General features: G+C 34.6%; 1 protein-coding gene and 1 long non-coding RNA gene across 7 annotated transcripts in view; one reads left to right on the plus strand and one right to left on the minus strand.

Moving 5' to 3' along the window:
• Positions 1-9,294, minus strand: part of LOC107073851 (uncharacterized) — a 64,442-nt gene extending 55,148 nt beyond the window's left edge. For 5 of the 6 annotated variants that reach the window (XR_016178834.1, XR_016178832.1, XR_016178833.1 and 2 more), the window contains exons 1-2: positions 6,199-7,749; positions 593-5,835 (exon numbers count right to left, since the gene is read on the minus strand). This is a non-coding gene — a long non-coding RNA (uncharacterized LOC107073851). Of the gene's footprint in view, positions 1-170; positions 5,836-6,198 lie in introns of those variants that run through there. The other variant, XR_001476823.2, reaches the window with a different exon arrangement.
• Positions 1-14,834, plus strand: part of Mef2 (myocyte enhancer factor 2) — a 75,418-nt gene that overhangs the window by 18,456 nt on the left and 42,128 nt on the right. The window lies entirely within an intron of this gene.

A 14,834-nucleotide genomic window follows, 5' to 3' on the forward strand; every position in this document is an offset into this window, starting at 1 on the left:
GTTTATTTTTTTTCTAACGAGAATCATATTGACAAAAAAGTACAAATAAATTTAAACCGAAAAAAAAAAATAATTATTATCTATGGTAAATTACAAAATTTTCAACCCATACTACCTCTGATACGATTAAATATAAAATAAATTATATTATCGGATAAATTTCCATTAACTTTTTTAAATTTTTTTTTTTTAATTCACTCCACGTAGAAAATAATCGGTACGTATAAATATCGATACAAGCGCGTGTACGAAAGGGTTAGGATAATTGATAGTAAAGACCATATCGAGTTTATGTTGTACCAGAGGGAATTCGTTTAGGAAGGAAGAAGGGGAGCAAGATGGGTGGGGGGTTATGAGGAGCGAGGAGAGAGCAGGTGTATGCTTCGGAAAGCTTTTCCATAGTTTGAAGGGGGAGAAAGGTTTGGTCGTCGAAAACACATACACATGTATGTATAGTACACACGTATGAAGAGAGCAAGAGGGAGAGAGTTACAAACAGTTAAGAGGGAGAAGAAGAAGATAGCATAGAGTAAGAGAGAGAGAGAGAGAGAGAGAGAGAGAGAGAGAGAGAGTATGGGCACACGTCACTTACTCGAAGCACGTGCTCTGCTTTCTGGCGGCTGCTCCTGCTCAGCCTCAGACTCCGGAGCCCTGGTGCCTGCGTTTAAATTTAGCCAGCGAGCTTTAACTTCGCCGTGTCATAGGACAAAGAATATGGCGCGCTGCACTCGCACCAATATGATTCCTCCTCCTTCTACTTCTCCCCCTCTTCCTTTTCCTTCTTCTTCTTCTTCTTCTTCTACTTCTACTTCTACTTCTTCTACTTCTTCTTCTTCTTTTTCTTCTTCTTCTTCTTCTTCTTCTTCTTCTTCTTCTTCTTCTTCTTCTTCTTCTTCTTCTTCTTCTTCTTCTTCTACTCCATTCTTCTCTTCCATTCGTCGAAAGCCCACGCATTTTTTTAATATATTTTATTTGTCAACTAAACTTTTACCCCAACTTCGTATTCCAGATATTATACCTTACCTTAGTGTTGTTAACGAACGATAATTAAATCGTCTTACGTTTCATGATTTTAATAAGAGAGAAATAATTATGAAAAATATGAGAATATTAGTTTTGTTTTCTTTATATTTTGTCTTTGTTCATATATATATATATTGGAATATTTTATGAGAACCGATGCAGCGTGCAATCGCTTCCTCTTTTTTTTATTTCTCTCTCTCTCTCTCTTTTTCTCTTTTTCTCTTTTTCTCTTTCTCATACTCTCTCACTTTTCTTGTCTTTCTTTTTTTTTTTGTGAATAGAATATTTCCTTTTGTCGAGAACGAGCGTTCTCAATATTTTTTTGCGGACAGGAAGTCGATGCACGAACACCGTTGGACTCGCGAGAAGCAATGACGTAGGTAATGTGTTCATCGATCAAATACATGTGTGTGTATGTGTGTGTTCTATCTATCTCTTTCTCTCTTTCTATCGTTCAATTTTTCTTATTCGCTTTTGTATGCACATACGTACAATGTATAAGCAGGCAAACTCTTTCTATCTCTATCTTCCTTTTTCTCTCTCTCTCTCTCTCTCTCTTTATTTCTCTTTCGTATCTGTCTTGACCAAGTGAAACGTACTTTGACTAGACACGTTCTTGCTGATGTTCTAGCGATATCATCCAAGCATCGGTTCTGGCTGCTTGCTTCCATTCAACGCAAGACGCACCACACCAAGTTTATAAGATTAACACGTGTAAATTCACCCTAAGTAAATTGCAGCCTGCATCTCGGAATTATTATTTGTTTCTTCTCGTCCTACCTATCTTCTCCTAACTATTAAACTATCTATCTGTCTATCTATCTATCTATCTATCTATCTATCTATCTATTTATTTATTTAATGTAGGAACGAAAGAACTTTTTGTACTTTGGCATTTCCGTGTTACGTAGATGAAAAATTTCGTTTAACGACCTCTACATTTCACCTACGTCAACTTATATTACGAACGATCGCGTGCTAACAGTTAAAGAGATAATAATTGAAGATAATTGATAAATATCAAGGTAGAGAGTTAGCGTGTAACAAAACTCGTGTAATCGATCGATTCTCTATTACATACCTTCAAATTTTCATCAATTTTATTTTACTCGATATATATTCGACGATATTATATTAACTAACGTCAGTTGATACTAATTATGATTAGTTTTTGGTAGCTTGTAAAAGGCCAAATTTACTAGTAGCAAACTTTAGAATGTCAGTTGATAGATAGAAGATATATTACTACTCGCTTGAAGATTACATTTGACATTTAAGATGATTCAGCTGGCCTACGTTAGTCATACAGTCCTCGAAAATACTGTTACTCGTGTTAGTTGCCATTTAATGCGAAATAATAAATTCATCCGCATCCGCCACAATCCTACTGTAATCGTATTCTTAAATTCATCTAAATCAATCTAATCTCGATAGGTTTATTCGACAATAAATAAATAAAATAATTTCTCATCGAAATTCTAGTTTTTCAATCGACGACAATGTGAATTGAATCAATCGAAAATTTGTGAATATTTTCGTTGAAATATTAAATAGAACAAAATCAAATAGAAAATTAGAAAATTACTAACGCCCTGTGCGGATTCTACGGAGGAGATGGGTCAAAGTGAAATAAATTTTATTCGAATTTTGGTATGTTAGTAAAGATTGGTTTAGTATTAGTAACAGAGGAGTAGGAGGAGTAGGAGGGGTGGTAATGGTGGTGTTGTTGGTGGTGGAATAATTTAACGGAGAAAGAAACATGGTAGGCAAAATCTCGCACGTGTGCACGCGCGTTGCTCTGTTGGGGATGCTGAGTTCGGCCCTCCTGGACCGTGCGGTCGTTTCGAAACGGAGGAGACGTTCGGAGAGAAAGTTTATATGCGTGGCAAGACGTGAACAGAGGAAAGAGAAAGAGAAAAAGAAAGACAGAAAGAAAGGGTGACTAGAACGAGGAAAGAGAGAGAGAGAGAGAAAAGCAGAGAAAAAAAGTAGAGAAAGAGAAAGAGAGGGATGACACGACGCGCATTGCAGCCGGCTGCTGTGCCGTCAGCTGCCGACAGATTTATCGAGTGGCACGTGCCGATTCGGAGCAATGTCGTTTTATACTTTCCTGTTTTCTGCCGGTTCTCAAACATACGTAGAAGAACCTTATCCGATCACAAAAACTTCTTCTTCTCTTCGTCTATCCTTTCCTTTTTTTGTCTTTTGCCTTTTTTATCTTCTATTTTATATTTTCTCTTTTTTATTTCCTCCATATTTTTCCTAGGCAATTTTTTCCTTCAACTTTTTACGAATAATAAATGCGAAGTAGTGTTTTTTTTGTTGTTGTTGTTGTTGTTGGTTTTTTCATTATTTTTTTTTTTTTTCCTTTAGAAATCACGTAACTCTCTCGTCGATCGGTTACGATTGAACATATATATTCTCTCTCTCTCTCTCGAATTGATTTATAAACGTGGAATTTAATATTGATCCATTGAAATTTGATGAGATATGAAAGTTTATCTAACATTATATATTTGTTTTAATCGTCAATTTTGTTAAAGCTCGTTTTTATCATCGTTGGGGATGATTGGGTTCCTCGTGGATGGAGTAATATATAGGAACGAGTATCGATTTTCTTCGTCGCTCGGTCATCGGATATTTCGTTCAAATTCTAGTAAATCGGACGTGGAAAAAGGAATTTAAAGGATGAAGAAGAAGAAATTGATAATGAGTAGGAACGAGAGAGAGAGAGAGAGAGAGAGAGAGAGAGAGAGAGAGAGATGGAAATGGGGACTACCATTCCCATTGGTTTTTATTCGTAGGAAATATCCAGAAATCGAGTGACGTTTTGTGTCGGTTAAACGTAACGACGATTTTACCGTAAGCGTATCAAAAGTGATTTAAATTAATAACGTTTGCTATTTTGGCGATGCTTCCAGGCTCCGCTAACCCGATTAGTTTCAGATACGGCACTATCGAATCGAAAGAAGAAGAAGAGAGAGAGAGAGAGAGAAAGATAACGTGACATTAAGAATTCAATGATATCTTGCAGAGAGTAGTGAGATAGCTAGCGAATGGTCGCTGGTTGGTTGGTATGTCGGTGCCATCACGCTAATCACGGAAACTTCGATGTTACGACAGATTTTATAATTGGATGGATTTCTCTTCGGTAGCAAAGAGAGAGAGAGAGAGAGAGAAGAGTGATATCATTACATTCTGAGAATTGAATTATGTTATGTCACTTATGGATAGATTCTCTTCTCTCTCTCTCTATATATATCTTTCTCGTTTCATCTATCAATCTATCCATCTATCTATATATTTTGCTAGCTATCTAGCTATCTATCTTGTAATCTAATTTATACCGACACTTGCTAAATAAAATAGATATCTATCGTAGCCTCCTAACTCGAATATTCCAATTGTAGATTGTCAGTCACGATATTTCTCTGTTGGCATTAGACAGTGAACGATTAGAGAGAAATTAGGTGATCATAAAGTCAATCTCGATTGATATTTAAATTCCCTTTTTCTTTCATTTTCTTTTTTTTTTTTTTTTTTTTTTTTTTAAGTCTAGAAGAGGAAATCGAAAAAATGCGATATCGATTTATTCCAATACTTCATCGCGATACGTTTGTTTCACGCAAAGTCGACACACCCCCCTTAAATTGTGTTAACGTTTACTACTGCGTTTGGCTTTCTTCGTAATAACGAACGCATAACTGGCACGCCTATAATTTTGATCAATCTCACGAAATACATTGATTTTCTTCGATGATTTCGATCAATTTCTACTTGACAACAAAATTATCACTTATTATTATTATTATTATTATTAATACTTTGTTTCTTTTTTCTTTTCATGTTATATACATACATGGAAACATATATTAATCGATATAATATGATAACTCGAACATTATCAGGAATCACCTGATACACTATGCACTGTGTGATGATCGGACGTTATACCTAAAACGTTGTTAGGTTTATTTTCACAAATATCAATGACACATTGGAACGTTGAAAGATCATTCATCATTTATCATCAACATCATCATCATCATCATCATCATCATCATCGTTATCATCATCGTATGGTTTAGGCATAAGGTAGATCGAACATGAGTATTAATCATCGTCAGAAAATAAAGAGAAAGAATGAAAGAAAGAAAGAAAAAGACAATGAGAAGAATAGAGATAGAAAGAGAAGAGGAGGGTTTAAGCATGGGTAGTAGGTTCGTCATCGTCGAGGTATCGTCGCCGCCATCCTTCTTCTTCTTCTTCTTCTTCTTCTTGATCTTTTCGTTGGTCTCTAACGGCGTCAGTGGCTAAACGTCGGTTAGGTTAGAGTGTTTCGTTGGTATCACGTCTTGGAGGTTCGCGCCGGTTGGATATCGGTGCCAAGGAGGCGGTGTGTGGACCACGGTTAGAAGGAGAGTTAGTGTCAGAGAGAGGGAGAAAAGAAGATAGATAGAAAGAGAGAGAGAGAGAGAGAAGGGGTTAGAGGGATGGCGTTGGACTCTTGCGTTCAACATGGTGGAGGAAAAGAGAGAGAAAGAGAAAAGAGAGTAAGCTCTGGTAATAAGAGAAAGAGAGAGAGAGAGAGAGAGTATAAGTGAGAGAACGAAGAGAGGAAAGGGGCTTGCTCCTATATCGTTGGTATTTTGGTTTTGGCTCGGATCAGCCCGCGCAGTTCTGGGAGTGGAGTTCTAAAAACAGCAGAGGTAAGTCCTGCCGTGCTTGCAGCTGCCCGCTTCTCGGCGCTCCGAGCTTCTCTCTTCTTATACACCGCCTTGCTTTTGCTCTATTACACATCCTCCTCGTGTCCTGGACCAGTTCGAGGAGACATCAAAGATATTATTATTACTATCATCGATATTACTTTTTTTATTTTATATCATTATTCTACTTCTTCCATTTAATCTCGAAGAAGCTTTTGTTTGTTTTTTTTTGTTTTTTTTTTTTTCTTAATTCCCCTCTAAGCAAATTCTTTTTTTTTTTTGATCTGTTTGTCTCGTTTCGAAAACTAATTTCGAAATATTATTATTATTTATATATGGAAGAAATAATCATGTTTTTTCCCTCCCTGTGAAAATCTTTGTCGCTTATGATTTATCATTCCTACCTACACCCTTTTCTCTCCCTCCCTTCCTCCCTCCCTTCCTCCCTCCCTCTCTCTCTCTTTCTTACCTCGGTTGCTGTCGCCTCTTAATCTCTCAAAATCCGATTATTCGTAACACTTTGAATTCACATATTTTCGTTGCACTTGTTCCTCCTTATTATTATTATTATTATTTTCTTATATTGTTATCTTCTTCTTCATTGTCTTTCCTTTTTTTCATTATCATTATAATAAATAATAATAAATATTTATTCGATAAATAAATAGAGAATTGAGATTGATCACGCACCTATATAATCACAATCCGAGGTGATAATCTTCTCTATCGGGTTAACAGGGAGGACACCCACCGATGCCACTCGGGGTTCTTCTTCTTCGCCAGCGAGAGTTCCACTCCGCACAGTTCGGCCCGGTCGCGATCTCTTCTACCCGGATTTATTTCTTCCCGCCGAAATTATTTTTGGTATCTTTTCCCTCGGTTTGTTAATACTCTCGCCCTCTTCTTCTTCTTCTTCTTCTTCTTCTTCTGCTTCTTCTACTGGCGATACGATGCCTTCTGCCGTACACCTTCTTCACTCGTTCTCTTTTGGATCTACCGACTCTCCTCTCTCTCTCTCTCTCTCTTTCTCTTTCTCTTTCTTTTTCTCGTACTCTCTCGTAGTCCTCTCCCTCTGCAACACTCACTCGTCTGCTAAAATCGTATCTTGAAACCACCGACAACGACGACGACGACGACGACACCAACGACCAAGACGACCAAGACCAAGACGACGATCAAAAGACGTGTGTTACCATTTTATACAATCGGTACACGATTTTAGTTGCTTTGCCGCGCCCACTCTATACGCGTCTCTACCTTATGAGAAGTTTCATTTGATCTCGCGTTTAATTGAAATTATCATCAATTGTAAAAGAATTCCTATCGAGAGATTTGAAAATCTGCGTTACGATTTAACGTTCAGAGAAGAAAGTATCTCTCGTTATGACGTCCAACGTTCAAACGCTTTACACCACCTCTCTTACTTTTTCTCCTTCTCTTCATATTTATCATCATCTTCTTCTTCTTCTTCTTCTTCTTCTTCTTCGTTTCACGAGATGTGAACTTCTCCTTGAGAAGTAAGTTTGTTCAGAAGATTTTCTCTCAGCTTCTTCGTTCAAGTTTTTAATGATCTACATATTTATTTATTTATTTATTTATTTATTGTTCTTTTCGTTTTTTCAATTGTACAATTCGTTTAACATATTTTTCTTTTGTTTTTCTTTTGGCAACGGTTAGAAAGGTGGATGATAGAAATTTATTTATCTGTGATCGTATTTACGCGTTGAGGATATTAGAATATATGAAATGGGAGAGAATAGGGAGAGATAGGAGGGGCGTAGGATGAAGGGGCAAGGTTGTTGCGTACCTATGACACATTTTAATTCATGAGGAAAATTTCGCGTAAGAAATTTCAAACGAGATAGAATTTTTCCATTGCAAATGACTTCGTCCATCGTTGTGTTGTTGGGTCGTGTGACATTGACGATGACGGCAGCCAGATGTTTCTTACTTCGGGGAAGCTCAAACTCCAGGCACAAAGCCACGTCGTTCGTATCTTTCGTCGCGCACTAATGTAGGCTGACATGAGTTACTTGCTTTAAATCATACAAGAGAAAGAAAGAAAGAAAGAGAGAGAGAGAGAGAGAGATTGAACGAAAATTATTGGCAAGTCGAACAATCTGTAAAACATGATTTTTATTTGAAATATTTTTATTTTTTTTTTATTTATTTTAAATATTTCCCTTGAATTTGATCGATCAAAAACCATGTTTTCTTGTCTCGTACGTTGATCATTTTATAAACGAGCATTATACGAAACTTATTTTAAAATTCGATTTTCATTCATACATTTTGTTATTTTTAGATAGCTCGAAATTTTGGCTTGATTATATTTCGTGTTCGTTGAAACGTTTTCAAACACGGTATTATTGTAAAAGGGTATTTTTATTTTTATTTTATTTCCTTCTTTTTTATAATCACAAATGCGAATCTGTCTAATCGTGTAAATTCCACGCGTTTTTGGATGGTGTATCGGCACGTTTGATCCAATTTGTCTAATTACATAAGACGATATTGCAATTCGATGACAAATGCATCTGCAAGAGAGAAACAAAAAGAGAGAGAGAGAGAGAGAGAGAGAGAAGGTAACAATAATGGTTATATACAATTGTTTACGTAATATATTTAACGAACGAACTTTACCAATAGCGCGTGATTCGTGCGAATATTATGCGAATATAATTGGTGAATTTATTTCTATGTTATTCGTTGCAATGAGGTAAACGATCACGAATCGTAATAATTGATAGGTATAATCAAAAATCGATTTCGCGTACATTAATTTTTCTTCTTGATGGACGGTTTGTTTTTTAATCGTTGCCGACATTTTGTTTTCTATTTCATTTATCGTTTGTTTGTTCCCCCCTCACTTTCCTGGGGGACACTCCCACTTTTAAAAAGATTTCTTTTATTTACATTTTTCACCGACAATGATTCAATAAAATTGCGACAAATAATAAATCATCATGATTGTTCGATAAGTGCATTCTCCTGTATTATCAAATTCAATCATTTCTTTTAGCGAAATCTAGTGTCAGGAAAAATTTGACTAATCCATGCGTCGTTCGATGAAAAATTGATTATAACAAAAATTATGATTGATTTGATTTTTATTTATGTTTAATCGTATTATTCCATCGACTTGTGTTTTTTTTTTTTATAAATTTTCCAACGTCGATTGGTAACACTGCTGCATGATCATCGTATAAAGTTGGCGTCATCCCTGAAATTTTTCTCTTTCTCTCTCTCTCTCTCTCTCTCTCTCTTACTCTTTTTCTTTTTCTCTTTCTCTCTCTTGCGCGCATACTTTTTCACTTTTGGTTTTGTGCCAAGTGCGCAGAATACGCTATCGTTTCAATGGTCCATCTTTCTTTCTCGTACGAAACTACTTCGATCAGCGAGGAATAAAGTTTGAGATTTTCTCGACAACAAAAAAAATAAGTTTTTCTTTGTTTAACATTTGATTATTTATTGGAAAATTAAACGTTTCATAATAAGAAATATTTCGTACTTCGATAGAAAGAAAATCAACGTTTCTCATTGATGCATATCCTTTAATATTTTATCTTAATTATATATCAATTAAATTTTATATTATTTTTCATATAGATAATAAAAAATATAAAAGAATAATAATTAATTAACACACAGAGACATAATAATAATAATAATAATAATTGTTTCATGAACATTCTTTTTTTTTTTTTTTTTTTACAGATAAGAATAACGATTATAAAAAAACATTTTTATATAATATTAATTCGAAATGACATAAATTGTAAAATATATTTTTCTTTATTTGTAGAGAATTAAAGGAAAAAGAAAAAGTCAGATTTCACTGACGACACACAACAAACACACTTATATACAGTACAAATCCTTTTTTAATCGGCATGAAAAGTTTTTTTTTTTTTTTTTTTTTTCTACGATCAAAGATAAATGTAATTATCCGGTTATCCTTTTAAAAGGAAAACAAGTTAAGCTTGCTCTTCCCGTATGTCCTTGTTTCGTGTTGTTGGTCTCGCGAGTGAATTTTCCCGTTTAGGGGAGGAGAAGACGTTCCCTTGGGTAGAGACGACAGGGTGGGCGGATATCCGGTATAGCAACAGACGCCCCTAACCTCGAGAGTGCCGTATAGAAGGGGGAGAGAGAGAGGGAGAGAGAGTGCCATAGAGATAGATCGTTAGCGATGGTGTTGGTGAAACGGTTTAGCGATGAACGAGGTTTGGCCGCCACCTGGTATTTTCCTTTACATTGGTGTGTATAGTCTTTTAACGGGAAGTCCGACTATTTCTTTCTCTTTATCTATCTATTTCACTCTCTCTCTCTCTCTCTCTCTCTCTTTTTGACTTTTTTTCTTTTTTTCCTTTCGATCTTCTCGAGGACCTTTACCAGGCACTCGTCAAACCGATATGAGATGAGAAACGTTAGGGTGAACATTTCATAGCATTTCAATCTTCTTCTTCTTCTTCTTCTTCCTCCTCCTCCTCCTTCTCCTCCTCTTCATCATTTTCTTTTTTATTTCCTTCTTTTTTTTTTTCTTTTAAACATATGCAGACTTCCCTTGATTGGTTTAACGTATTCGTAGGATTTACCAAAAAAGTTATGTCACCGGATGAAACAGGGTTTATCTTTCTTATAAAATGTCTTTGATTGAGAAACCCGAGTTATACGAGATCCTTTGAAATTATTAATTAAACGTAATGTTTGATTATGATATTTTTAATTGAAATATATTTAATTATATATGTTAATTAGCAGGAAACTCGAGAGTCTTTCTTCTTATGAATTTTCTCGAAAAGTAGCTTTACCAGACACTCGTCAGACGAGATTGAAGATAAGAAACTTTTAGGGTGAACGTACTCATTTTCTTTTATCTGTCATGTACAGTGAATTATGTTGCTTATAAAATTTGAAAATAAATTTTATGTTCAAAGTTTGAATTTTTACACGAATCATAATTAAATCGAATGACACATTTTTCACACATTGGAAATGTTTTTGTAGTGAATAACAAAAGATTATTCAAGAAATGAACAAAAAACTCACACAGTTTTGATTATCTCTTCGTATTTTAATAAAAAAAAAGTACACAAAAAGTTTAATGTCGATTAAAAATTAAAAAACACTCTCGGATCTTTTTTTCTTCTTTACAAAAAAAAAAGAGTATATAAAACGATATCTTTCTTTTTTTTTTTTTTTTTATTTTTTATTGACAACAAGAAACAAGATAGAACGAACGGAGACGTTTTAAAATGTCGTCATTAATAATTTCTTGAAACGCGCGTTTGATATTGATAAATCTTCTTACTCTAGAATATTATTTATTTATTTTTAGGCATAGAAAAAATAAAGTATCGATTTAAATTCAATCAAATAATTATCGTTTCGATTGTTTTAAGAATAAAATGAGAAACGCGATTGCGCACGACTTTACGATTTCATGTACGATTCAAAGCATCCGAATTATTCTATTCCCCATTCATCATAAGTTTCTATTTTTCTTCTTCTTCTTCTTCTTATTATTATTATTATTATTCTAACTTATTTTAAAATGAAAGAAAGTTTATAAATCTAATAGTATGAATTATTATCGATAACTGTCACTGATACCGGAATAGTTTTAAGAAGCAGTTTTAAGAATACTTTTTTTCTCTTTTCTTTTCTTTTTTTTTAAATCTTTTATTATACATCGAATAATTTTAGGAAGAATCTTATTCCTTTTATTTGTCTTCTTCTTTATCCTATTATTCGTTCGAAGCGTTAATGTGTGCAAATATAAAAGTAATTTTCTTTTTCTAAAGTCGTATCACTTTCGTGATAATTAAATCGTATCGATTAAACGTCGAGATAGAAAAATATTTCGGACAACGCTCTTTCTTTCTTTCTCTCGCTTCTTCCTTCCATTCTATTTCTCTTTATTACGAAGCTGATTTAAAAAGAGAGAGAAAAAAAGAGAAAGAGAAAGAGAGAGAGAGAGAGAGAGAGAGAGAGGGAAAGAGAGAGATTCGGTTAATCGTAAAACCAATTATTTCACACCGGAGAGTCAAAAGACGTCGGTCCGACGTCTATTTCCGTTTCACGATCTGTCTTGCTCCCGTCATTTTCGATGCCATCCTATTTTCGATCTCTCATGAACCCCGCGAACCACCCCGAGCCCCGATTCTCAAACCTCCAACCCCCCGTCGCTTGATCGACCAGGTCATACGGTTAAACGCGATTTATTCGATAATGAAGATGGACTTGCCTGGATTTTTCTGTACAATTTAATATTGTTTCACGTTTTCGTCGATTTCCCGGTTAACCGTTCTCTTACTAACTGGGGGATACCTTTACAGCGTGCAATATATATATATATATATATATATATATATATATATGTATGGATGTGTGAAACGTAGTTAGAGATAGATAGAAAGAGATGGGTACAAGAGAGAAAGAGAGAGAAAAAGCGGTTAGAGGGTGAAAGGGAAGTAGGGGGTGGGTGGGGGGGGTTGAGCATGGTAGTATTAGCCCGATACTGTTATCGATCTGCAAGGTTGCTCGGCTTTGTAACGTCCATCGTTTTTCCTTCACACCATCGAGCAAAAGAAGATCGCGATGATGCCCGACATATCATCCCCCTTTACACTTCCAACTTATCGTACGCGTCTCTTTGTGCATGTAGATTTATGTTTGTGTGTTGTTTGTGTGTTTGTGTCTTCTTCTTTCGTTTGTTATACACCGCCAAGTTATCTCTCTCTCTCTCTCTCTCTCTCGATCGTAAAAGAATTTTCTTCCTCTTTTGCTCGGAAATGAAGAAGAAAATGTGCGTTAATAGTCGTAGGTATTGAAAGAGAAAAAGGTTATGATGATGATGATGATGATGATGATGAGACTCCTCGTGTATTCGTTTCTCGTCGTATCATATCGCAAAATATTGCTTATTATATTTTGAAATATTAAATTCATTCTTTTTTTTTTCCCCTGCCCTACGCTCTTCCTTTCTTTTCGTCTCCAACCTTTTCCTCGTTTTTCGTTCTTCGCGGTTTTTAAACGAGTTATCCTGTTCCTATCTCTCGCGGGATATTTAACTTTCGATAATTTTATTATCGAAAGTTGGCACAGTGAGAAAGAGAGATAAAGAGTGGATCATTTTTTCTGTTTTAAAAATGACCTGTCCTGGCAGATTCTCGTAACACGAAAGTTAAGTGTACAGGACGGATTTATTAAGAAGTTTTTTCTGGCTTTTTTTTTTTTCTTTCTTTCCTTCTTTCTTTTTTTTTACGGAAATAAAAGTTACGACCGAGTGGAATAGATAATAATTCGTATAAAAAAAAGTTCTATCAATCAATGTCGAAATCGCCAAGTTGGTGTAGAAAAAGGACAAGATTAAATTGCGAAATGTTCATTTTCGTATGACGTATATTTATTATACTATATATATATATATATATATATATATATATATATATATATATATATATCCTATATATATATGTAGATATTTTATGTATAATTTCTTATTTCAAGCTATTTTATCTATTATCAACATTTCACCCTCGATATATCATTACACTCAGAATGAATGAACACATCCGATTAATTTTCTGTATCTTATATCACTCACAATAATTTTATTTTAACACACATACGCATTCACCCAATAATTTTTATTTTCATCACACAGTAATTGAATCGTCTCTTATTCAATCACACAATAACTTCAATTAACATACCTTACGTATAATTAAACCGTTTATTATTAAACATAAAAAAAAATAGTTTTTTTTTTTTTTAAATAACTATTAAATTCAAATTGTGAAAAGAAAAAATGAAAACATAATTCAGTTTTTACTTTTACAATTAATTAAAATAACGTAGTTCTCGAAAATGTTTTTATTTAAAAAAAAATCGAAATGATCCATTGCTCTATTCTTTCTATCTTATCTTTTCTTTTCTTTTCTTTTTTTTTATTACGATGACAATAAAAAGATGTAAACTTACAAAACAAATGTAGTAGGTGTATGGATGTGTGTATATAGGGTGAAAATATTAATTACTTATATATGTACGTCGGCCTTTTCTCAAGTCTTCTTCGTCGTGACTCGCTCGTACGAACGACGAAGATCGATAGAGACTAGGATATATTGAACACACATACATTTACACATGCACACACACACACACACACACACACACACACACACACACACACACATACATATCTCTCTATCTCTCTCTTTCTCACTTCGGGTTAGGTTACTCGACCTAGAGGGGGACAGCTACATTGCAGCTCATGCATAATACATACGATCCGACCTGGAGTAGATTTATCTTTACCCGTAGCCGCGATAATTCGTTAAATATCGACAGGCACTTCTCGAGCTCGTTTTTGCTGTCTTTTTCGTTGGACCAATTTGACCCGACGTTTACCTCTTCTCTCGGAAACTCTCTTTCTCTCTCTCTCTCTCTCTCTCTCTCCCTCTCCCTTTTGCTTTCTCTATCTATCGTGTGTTCCTCCAACCCTTCTTTTCGTATACAACCACGATCATCTGTCCGGAATGACGGAAGAAACGCAACAGTTGTGCATAACCCGTGCCACCACCTCAGTTTGAACTTTGACACAGTTTAGTTTAGCCGAATTCGTTTTAACTCGTTTTATTATCTTTCACCGAGATTAGAATTTAAATTAATATATATACGATTCTAAACAACCATCATTATTATTCTACATCTTTTTGAATTATTTTTCATTTTTTTTTGTTTACTCATCTTCTTCTCAAATCTTTGTTCGATTGGATACAAATTTTGTATCTAACTATTTCTATATATTTTGTTGTTTTATTTAAATAAATGACCCTTTAAGTTTGAGAATGTTCATTGATTTTAGAGATTAATACATAAATATATTACACATTTCTGCGTAGTCGTTGTTGTTTGTTCGTCCAATTCGTCAGTTGGTTGTTAGATAATCATCACCAATTTTCCATACCAAGTTCGACTGTCGCTTCCAGGACCATCATTATTAACCTGTTACGTTGTCCATTATTTAATAGACTATTATGAAATCAATGACGTCAATTACTAAGTCCCTTTTATTCTCTTCGAATAATGCTAATATTC

This window comes from Polistes dominula, unplaced genomic scaffold, assembly GCF_049000335.1.
Source record: "Polistes dominula isolate Pdom_NZ unplaced genomic scaffold, Pdom_raw_medaka contig_373, whole genome shotgun sequence".
NCBI lineage: Eukaryota > Metazoa > Arthropoda > Insecta > Hymenoptera > Vespidae > Polistes > Polistes dominula.